Raw genomic sequence first — 9195 nt, 5'->3', positions numbered from 1 at the left:
CTCGCAAAAAAATCAAAATAAAATCCGATGAATACCCGATCGGTACCAGTGCTACCAACTTTTTCAACTGGGAAGCTTTCCAATGACAAAAGAATGAATTTTAATGTTCATCCAAACTTGTTTCGTTCAAATCTCGGCTTTTATTGTTTGAAAGCTTTTGCAAAGCACGCGCATGCCCGGGCCACAGAAACCCCAGAAGCCGGCATCCGAATGAACTTTGTTTACATCCGTCTTCGGTTAGCCCTTGTCTTTGATTCGCTTGCTTCGTCATCAAGAGTTCATCCCGAGTCCGAGCTCGTAAAAACCCGATTGATAACTGGCACGGCGAACGAACACACGGACGGGTAGCCAGACAGACAGGCAGAAAGTTTTCTGCCCATTTGGGATCCAGTTAGTTGCATCCAGTTCGTCGTTCGTGTCGTTTCGTGGTTGGAAGATTGCCGGTAGGCAGAGCGTTTGTTGTTATCATCGTGTTCCGTCTTGCAGATTATTGCTGCTATGTCGTGTGTGGCTCTTGTTTGCTGCAATCCATCTTTTCTGTTGCAGTCTGGAAGATTTGACCGCGATTCTACCTGAGCTGAGCTGTGTGCTGGCAGTGTGAATTCCTTTTTGGCCTCTTGACGCCCCACGGGACGGGACTGGTGATCGTTTGGGTTTTCGGTTTGGATGTGTGCGTGTTTCCTGGATCTTATCAAAGAGACCATCATCGGGTGATCTCGAGGGAGTTCGTGATCGCGTTGTTATGCTGCTGCTTTATGTTGTGATTCGCTGCATCCCGGGTTTCTTGTAGTGATCGCGGAGGGTAGAGATCAAATTTGAAGGCGGAGAACGTTCGTCTCTGTTTTATGCTTGCACACGTACACCTGTGCTAAAGCACACTTACACTGTGTTCGAGTGAGTTTGATGGGAATCGAAGAAGCGGCGAAGATTGCGAAGTGCAACTCCGGGAAGATTCGAGCCAAGGTTGCTTGGAAGATCACTCGATCGACGGCGAAGAAATAATGTGAGTTTCCAGTATAACAATGCAATTATTATGTTGTTTCAAAGAAACGGTTGATATTCATATCTGGGTTATGTGGTAAAATTAGATGTAATTTTCTTGCAAGATTTTATACTTGAATTCTTCAAATCAGTGTTTCATTCTTCAGTAATAAATTTATGGATGGTGCAATGTGAATGTTTAAAAAAAAGTTGCAACGATGATGAATAGCTCCACAGTGAGTTCATTATTTTGGTGAAAAGAAAAATTCCGGCGAAACGGAAGTTACTCAGAAAAATTCCACCAAAAAAAAAAACAAATTATTTTGTTCCCGGAAAACTGAAAACTGGAGCCAACCGTTTTCCGATCCTGCTCTCAACAACGATCGAAATCTGTACTTGTGCTGTTTATTTACATGCGTTTTCGATTGGATTGTTTGTGTTAGTTATTGATATTTCCTCTCCGATGAGTGGGAAGCTGATTTGGGGCAGCTTGTGAACGTGGCTGAGATCAACTGGTGGTGTTGTTGGTGTGTTTTTTTTCTGATCCAGGGGGTATTGTGAGAACTTCGAAGAACGAATAAACAAATTTATAATAGGTGCTAAGCCAAGGGTTGTGTATGGGGCGGAGGCTAGCAAAATGTATCTCAAAACAATCGTGACTGGTGCATCAATTAATTAATTGATAAGTGTGAAGAAATTCAAGGCCTGAAAATTTCATCTCCGTTTTAGATAGGCTCAAGGTTACGATGTGAGTCATGTTTTAGAAGGCAACAGGAGGAATGTTTCTTGTTATTTTGGACAGAAACTAAAGCTGTTTCTTTTCTTAATGGGTTGAAATCGTGAGAAACTCAAAATAACCAATATTTGGGCTGAGTATCATAGTTTCATGTAAACGTAGAATTGACAACCAGAATTAAAATATCAGATAAATGATTATTCAGGACTTAATAATTTGAATATGGCTCCCAGTTTTCAAAAAATATAGAATAATATTGTGAGTTTTAAACAAAACAATAGAACTCGCGTGAGCTTTCATTATGTCGTATGAAACATCTTAAGAATTCACATTAAACTTAAAAAAATTGTATTTCACATATAGAATATGTTTTCCAGACTGAAAATGGAAAAAAAAAGTTGTGACTAGTTTATGTCTGTTTTTGTATTTTTCTTGTAGTTAACTGTTTGTTTAAATTTTGTTTCATACGACGCAATGAAAGCTCACGCGTGAAATAATAAGCCTACTAAATATCCAAAGACATTTTAAAACAATTTATAATTGTTTTTTGATTGAAACAATCAATATTTTAGCGATAAATTAACGAACCCTTTTCTTAAATTGTTCGATCATATTGAATAGATTTGAGGAATGAATCAAGCTCAAATGAAAAACGATGTACAAAAGACAAAAGACGGACACTGAAAAGTAAAAAAATTGAGGCCAGAAGATTGGGTGTGTAAAGCTTAACATGGAATATCTTAAATCGAGAAATATAACGCAAAAGATCAAAGTCAGAAAATAGCAAAATATAAAATAGAAGATTTAAACTGAAAACTGGAAAACAGAGCTTTCAAGATTGAAGACAAAATCTAGATGAAGACACAGTAGGAGATAAAAGATAGAAGCTAGAAGTAAAAACAATAAAAAAGGAGGATGAAGATTGAAAATACGAGATAGAAGATAGAAGATAGAAGATAGAAGATAGAAGATGGAAGATAGAAGATAGAAGATAGAAGATAGAAGATAGAAGATAGAAGATAGAAGATAGAAGATAGAAGATAGAAGACAGAAGACAGAAGACAGAAGACAGAAGACAGAAGACAGAAGACAGAAGATAGAAGACAGAAGACAGAAGACAGAAGACAGAAGACAGAAGACAGAAGACAGAAGACAGAAGACAGAAGACAGAAGACAGAAGACAGAAGACAGAAGACAGAAGACAGAAGACAGAAGACAGAAGACAGAAGACAGAAGACAGAAGACAGAAGATAGAAGACAGAAGACAGAAGACAGAAGACAGAAGACAGAAGACAGAAGACAGAAGACAGAAGACAGAAGACAGAAGACAGAAGACAGAAGACAGAAGACAGAAGACAGAAGACAAAAGACAGAAGACAGAAGACAGAAGACAGAAGACAGATGATAGAAGATAGAAGATAGAAGAGAGAAGATAAAAGATAGAAGAGAGAAGATAAAAGATAGAAGATAGAAGATAGAACATCAAAGGAAGAAGATGGTAAATAGAAAAAATAAAAGCTGAAAATGTTAAAATTCAGATGAAAGGTCGAATATAGAAAATAACAAAAAATACAAACATTAGAAAAATTAAAAAAATTACAAAAATTAGAAAATTACAAAAATTACAAAATTGACAAAACCTACAAAAATTATAAAAATTACAAAAATTACAAAAATTACAAAAATTACAAAAATTACAAAAATTACAAAAATTACAAAAATTACAAAAATTACAAAAATTACAAAAATTACAAAAATTACAAAAATTACAAAAATTACAAAAATTACAAAAATTACAAAAATTACAAAAATTACAAAAATTACAAAAATTACAAAAATTACAAAAATAACAAAAATTACAAAAATTACAAAAATTACAAAAATTACAAAAATTACAAAAATTACAAAAATTACAAAAATTACAAAAATAACAAAAATTACAAAAATGACAAAAATTACAAAAATTACAAAAATTACAAAAATTACAAAAATGACAAAAATGACAAAAATTACAAAAATGACAAAAATGGCAAAAATGACAAAAATGACAAAAATGACAAAAACGACAAAAATGACAAAAATGACAAAAATGACAAAAATGACAAAAATGACAAAAATGACAAAAATGACAAAAATGACAAAAATGACAAAAATGACAAAAATGACAAAAATGACAAAAATGACAAAAATGACAAAAATGACAAATATGACAAAAATGACAAAAATGATAAAAATGACAAAAATGACAAAAATGACAAAAATGACAAAAATGACAAAAATGACAAAAATGACAAAAATGACAAAAATGACAAAAATGACAAAAATGACAAAAATGACAAAAATGACAAAAATGACAAAAATGACAAAAATGACAAAAATGACAAAAATGACAAAAATGACAAAAATGACAAAAATGACAAAAATGACAAAAATGACAAAAATGACAAAAATGACAAAAATGACAAAAATGACAAAAATGACAAAAATGACAAAAATGACAAAAATGACAAAAATGACAAAAATGACAAAAATGACAAAAATGACAAAAATGACAAAAATGACAAAAATGACAAAAATGACAAAAATGACAAAAATGACAAAAATGACAAAAATGACAAAAATGACAAAAATGACAAAAATGACAAAAATGACAAAAATGACAAAAATGACAAAAATGACAAAAATGACAAAAATGACAAAAATGACAAAAATGACAAAAATGACAAAAATGACAAAAATGACAAAAATGACAAAAATGACAAAAATGACAAAAATGACAAAAACGACAAAAACGACAAAAATGACAAAAATGACAAAAATGACAAAAATGACAAAAATGACAAAAATGACAAAAATGACAAAAATGACAAAAATGACAAAAATGACAAAAATGACTAAAATGACAAAAATGCAAAAATTACAAAAATTAAAAAATTACAAAAATTACAAAAATTACAAAAATTACAAAAATTACAAAAATTACAAAAATTACAAAAATTACAAAAATTACAAAAATTACAAAAATAACAAAAATGACAAAAATGATAAAAATGACAAAAATGACAAAAATGACAAAAATTACAAAAATTACAAAAATGACAAAAATTACAAAAATTACAAAAATTACAAAAATTACAAAAATTACAAAAATTACAAAAATTACAAAAATTACATAAATTACAAAAATTACAAAAATTACAAAAATTACAAAAATTACAAAAATTACAAAAATTACAAAAATTACAAAAATTACAAAAATTACAAAAATTACAAAAATTACAAAAATTACAAAAATTACAAAAATTACAAAAATTACAAAAATTACAAAAATTACAAAAATTACAAAAATTACAAAAATTGCAAAAATTGCAAAAATTGCAAAAATTACAAAAATTACAAAAATTACAAAAATTACAAAAATTACAAAAATTACAAAAATTACAAAAATTACAAAAATTACAAAAATTACAAAAATTACAAAAATTACAAAAATTACAAAAATTACAAAAATTACAAAAATTACAAAAATTACAAAAATTACAAAAATTACAAAAATTACAAAAATTACAAAAATTACAAAAATTACAAAAATTACAAAATTACAAAAATTACAAAAATTACAAAAATTACAAAAATTACAAAAATTATAAAAATTACAAAAATTACAAAAATTACAAAAATTACAATAATTACAAAAATTACAAAAATAACAAAAATTACAAAAATTACAAAAAATACAAAAAATTACAAAAATTTCAAACTAATAAAATTTTCGAAAATTACCAAAATGACAAAAATGACGAAAAAATGAAAAATAACAGAAATGACAAAAATAACAAAAATTACAAAAATGATAAAAATAACAAAAATGACAAAAATGACAAAAAATAAAAGAATTAAAAAAAATTAAAAATATTTCAAAATTAACGAAAATTACAAAATTGACAAAAATGACAAAAAGTTACAAAAATGAAAAAAATTAAAAAAATTAAAAAATTACAAAAAATGAAAGAATTATGAAAATAACAAAAATACAAAATTTAAAAACATTACAAAAATTACAAAAATTAAAAAAAAAATTACAAGCTAGGTATACAAAAAATACAAAAATTACAAAAATAACAAGAATTACAGAAATAACAAAAATGACAAAAATTACAAATATTACAAAAATAACAAAAATTACAAAAATATCAAAAAGTACAAAAATAACAAAAATCACAAAAATCACAAAAATTACAAAAATTACAAAAATTACAAAATTACAAAAATTACAAAAATTAAAAAATTACCAAAATTACAAAAATTACAAAAATTACAAAAATTAAAAAATTACCAAAATTACAAAAATTACAAAAATTAAAAAATAACAGAAATAACAAAAATTACAAAAATTACAAAAATTACAAAAATTACAACAATTACAAAAATTACAAAAATTACAAAAATGACAAAAATTAAAAAAATTACAAAAATTACAAAAATTACAAAATTTGAAAAAAATTACGAAAATAACAAAAATTATAAAAATTACCAAAATAACAAAAATTACAAAAACAAAAAAAATTACAAAAATAATTAAAATAACAAAAATTAAAAAATTACAAAATTTACAAAAATGACAAAATTTACAAAAGTTACAAAAACTATAAAAATTACAAAAATGACAAAAATACAAGAATAACAGGAAAAACAAAACAGACAAAAATTACATAAATAACAAAAATAACAAAAACTAAAAATAACAAAAATGACAAAAATTCCAAAAATACCAAAAATGCAAAAAATTACAAAAATGACAAAAATGACGAAATTGACAAAAATGACAAAAAAGACAAAAAAGTTAATTTTGACAAAATTGACGAAATTGACAAAATTGACAAAAATGACAAAATTGACAAAATTGACAAAATTGACAAAATTGACAAAATTGACAAAATTGACAAAATTGACAAAATTGACAAAATTGACAAAATTGACAAAATTGACAAAATTGACAAAATTGACAAAATTGACAAAATTGACAAAATTGACAAAATTGACAAAATTGACAAAATTGACAAAATTGACAAAATTGACAAAATTGACAAAATTGACAAAATTGACAAAATTGACAAAATTGACAAAATTGACAAAATTGACAAAATTGACAAAATTGACAAAATTGACAAAATTGACAAAATTGACAAAATTGACAAAATTGACAAAATTGACAAAATTGACAAAATTGACAAAATTGACAAAATTGACAAAATTGACAAAATTGACAAAATTGACAAAATTGACAAAATTGACAAAATTGACAAAATTGACAAAATTGACAAAATTGACAAAATTGACAAAATTGACAAAATTGACAAAATTGACAAAATTGACAAAATTGACAAAATTGACAAAATTGACAAAATTGACAAAATTGACAAAATTGACAAAATTGACAAAATTGACAAAATTGACAAAATTGACAAAATTGACAAAATTGACAAAATTGACAAAATTGACAAAATTGACAAAATTGACAAAATTGACAAAATTGACAAAATTGACAAAATTGACAAAATTGACAAAATTGACAAAATTGACAAAATTGACAAAATTGACAAAATTGACAAAATTGACAAAATTGACAAAATTGACAAAATTGACAAAATTGACAAAATTGACAAAATTGACAAAATTGACAAAATTGACAAAATTGACAAAATTGACAAATTTGACCAAATTGACAAAATTGACAAAAATGACAAAATTGAAAAAATTGACAAAATTGACAAAATTGACAAAATTGACAAAATTGACAAAATTGACAAAATTGAAAAAATTGAAAAAATTGAAAAAATTGACAAAATTGACAAAATTGACAAAATTGACAAAATTGACAAAATTGACAAAATTGACAAAATTGACAAAAATGACAAAACTGACAAAATTGACAAAATTGACAAAATTCACAAAATTGACAAAATTGACAAAATTGTCAAAATTGACAAAATTGACAAAATTGACAAAAATGACAAAACTGACAAAATTGACAAAATTGACAAAATTGACAAAATTGACAAAATTGACAAAATTGACAAAATTGACAAAATTGACAAAATTGACAAAATTGACAAAATTTTCAAAATTGACAAAATTGACAAAATTGACAAAATTGACAAAATTGACAAAATTGACAAAATTGACAAAATTGACAAAATTGACAAATTGACAAAATTGACAAAAATGACCAAAATTGACAAAATTGTCAAAATTGTCAAAATAGACTAAATTGACAAAATTGACAACATTAACAAAAATGTCAAAAATGACAAAAAGTACAAAAATGACAAAATGGATACCTATCAATTTAGTCAGAAATCGAACAATTGATATCCAAGACATATATAAATTAGAAATGACAATCAAAATATGGAGAATAGCAGATGAAAAATAAATGACAAAGAAAAAAATTATTAAAAGATACTTTTAAAAACAATGATAATATTGATTGTTTTTTATTAAATTAATCAAAAATTTTTGTTTGTTACATTGAAAGAGTATATACGTATGTTTTTAAAAATAGTTTTTGATAACAAATTATAAGAAAAGGCAACATTTCGAATGAATGATGGTTTTTAAACAATCACCATGAAAGATGCGATTTAAAACTTTCTTTGCTTTAAATCGTTTTTTGAAAAACTAGAAAGTATTGTGTTTTTGGCAACACTGTACATCGTGCTTATTGTAGTTAGTTTGAAATAGAACACATTTGTTTTTAAAAACATCGAGTTATTTTGGGAAAAAATATTAAAAATTTTATTTTTCCTTTTTTGTTGTCAAATTTGGGAATTTAAAGGATATTTTAATGGATTTTTAAAGCGAAATCATCTTTTTTAACTTAATTTTTAGATCCTTCAAAAATATTGGTTTAAAAGAAGCAATTTCAATTTCATGAATTCTTTTTTGCTAAGTTTAGTTTTTTTTTTCATTTTCATATGGGAGATTAAGAAGTAGATATGAGCAATTTATCTATGTTGAAATTTTAATTTTTCTTTTCATATAAAGTTTCCCAATTTGTTCATATTGGCAACACGCCCGAACATTTTGTGCTGCCAGAATTGAAGGGTTTTTTTTTAAACCATTTTACATTTATTTCTCCAAAAAAATTTTAACAATTTCAAGTCCATTTTAATTTTTTTTATCATGTTTTTGACGCGTTTAGCCATTTTTTTTTCAATAATTTTTTGTGATTTTCAATAAATTTTTTTTTCAATTTAAATTTTTACGTTAAATTTACCTATTGTGGAAAAAATTTGCGAAGCTATTCCTTTTTCAAAAAAGATATGAACCAAAGACAGCATGCTGAATGGAGGAATAACAAAGTTTGAAAAATGAATGATTTTTTCCCAACAAATGACGCATCCCGAATTCAAGCAGAAAAATTCAAGTAAGTACACACTTTCCAACTTATTCAGATCATATAAAATCGCAATTTT

The 9195-nt window shown here is 25.7% G+C and overlaps 1 protein-coding gene across 1 annotated transcript in view; it reads left to right on the top strand.

Moving 5' to 3' along the window:
- Positions 1–410: 410 nt before the first annotated feature.
- LOC129744348 (uncharacterized protein DDB_G0283357) overlaps positions 411–9195 on the top strand; it is a 467660-nt gene continuing 458875 nt past the window's right edge. Inside the window, exon 1 of the mRNA XM_055736825.1 lies at positions 411–1003. The gene's annotated coding sequence lies outside the window, so the exon portion shown is untranslated. The remainder of the gene's footprint in view (positions 1004–9195) is intronic.

The sequence above is a fragment of the Uranotaenia lowii genome, chromosome 2 (assembly GCF_029784155.1).
Source record: "Uranotaenia lowii strain MFRU-FL chromosome 2, ASM2978415v1, whole genome shotgun sequence".
NCBI classification, from domain to species: domain Eukaryota; kingdom Metazoa; phylum Arthropoda; class Insecta; order Diptera; family Culicidae; genus Uranotaenia; species Uranotaenia lowii.
This window is presented reverse-complemented; position numbering and strand designations above follow the sequence as displayed.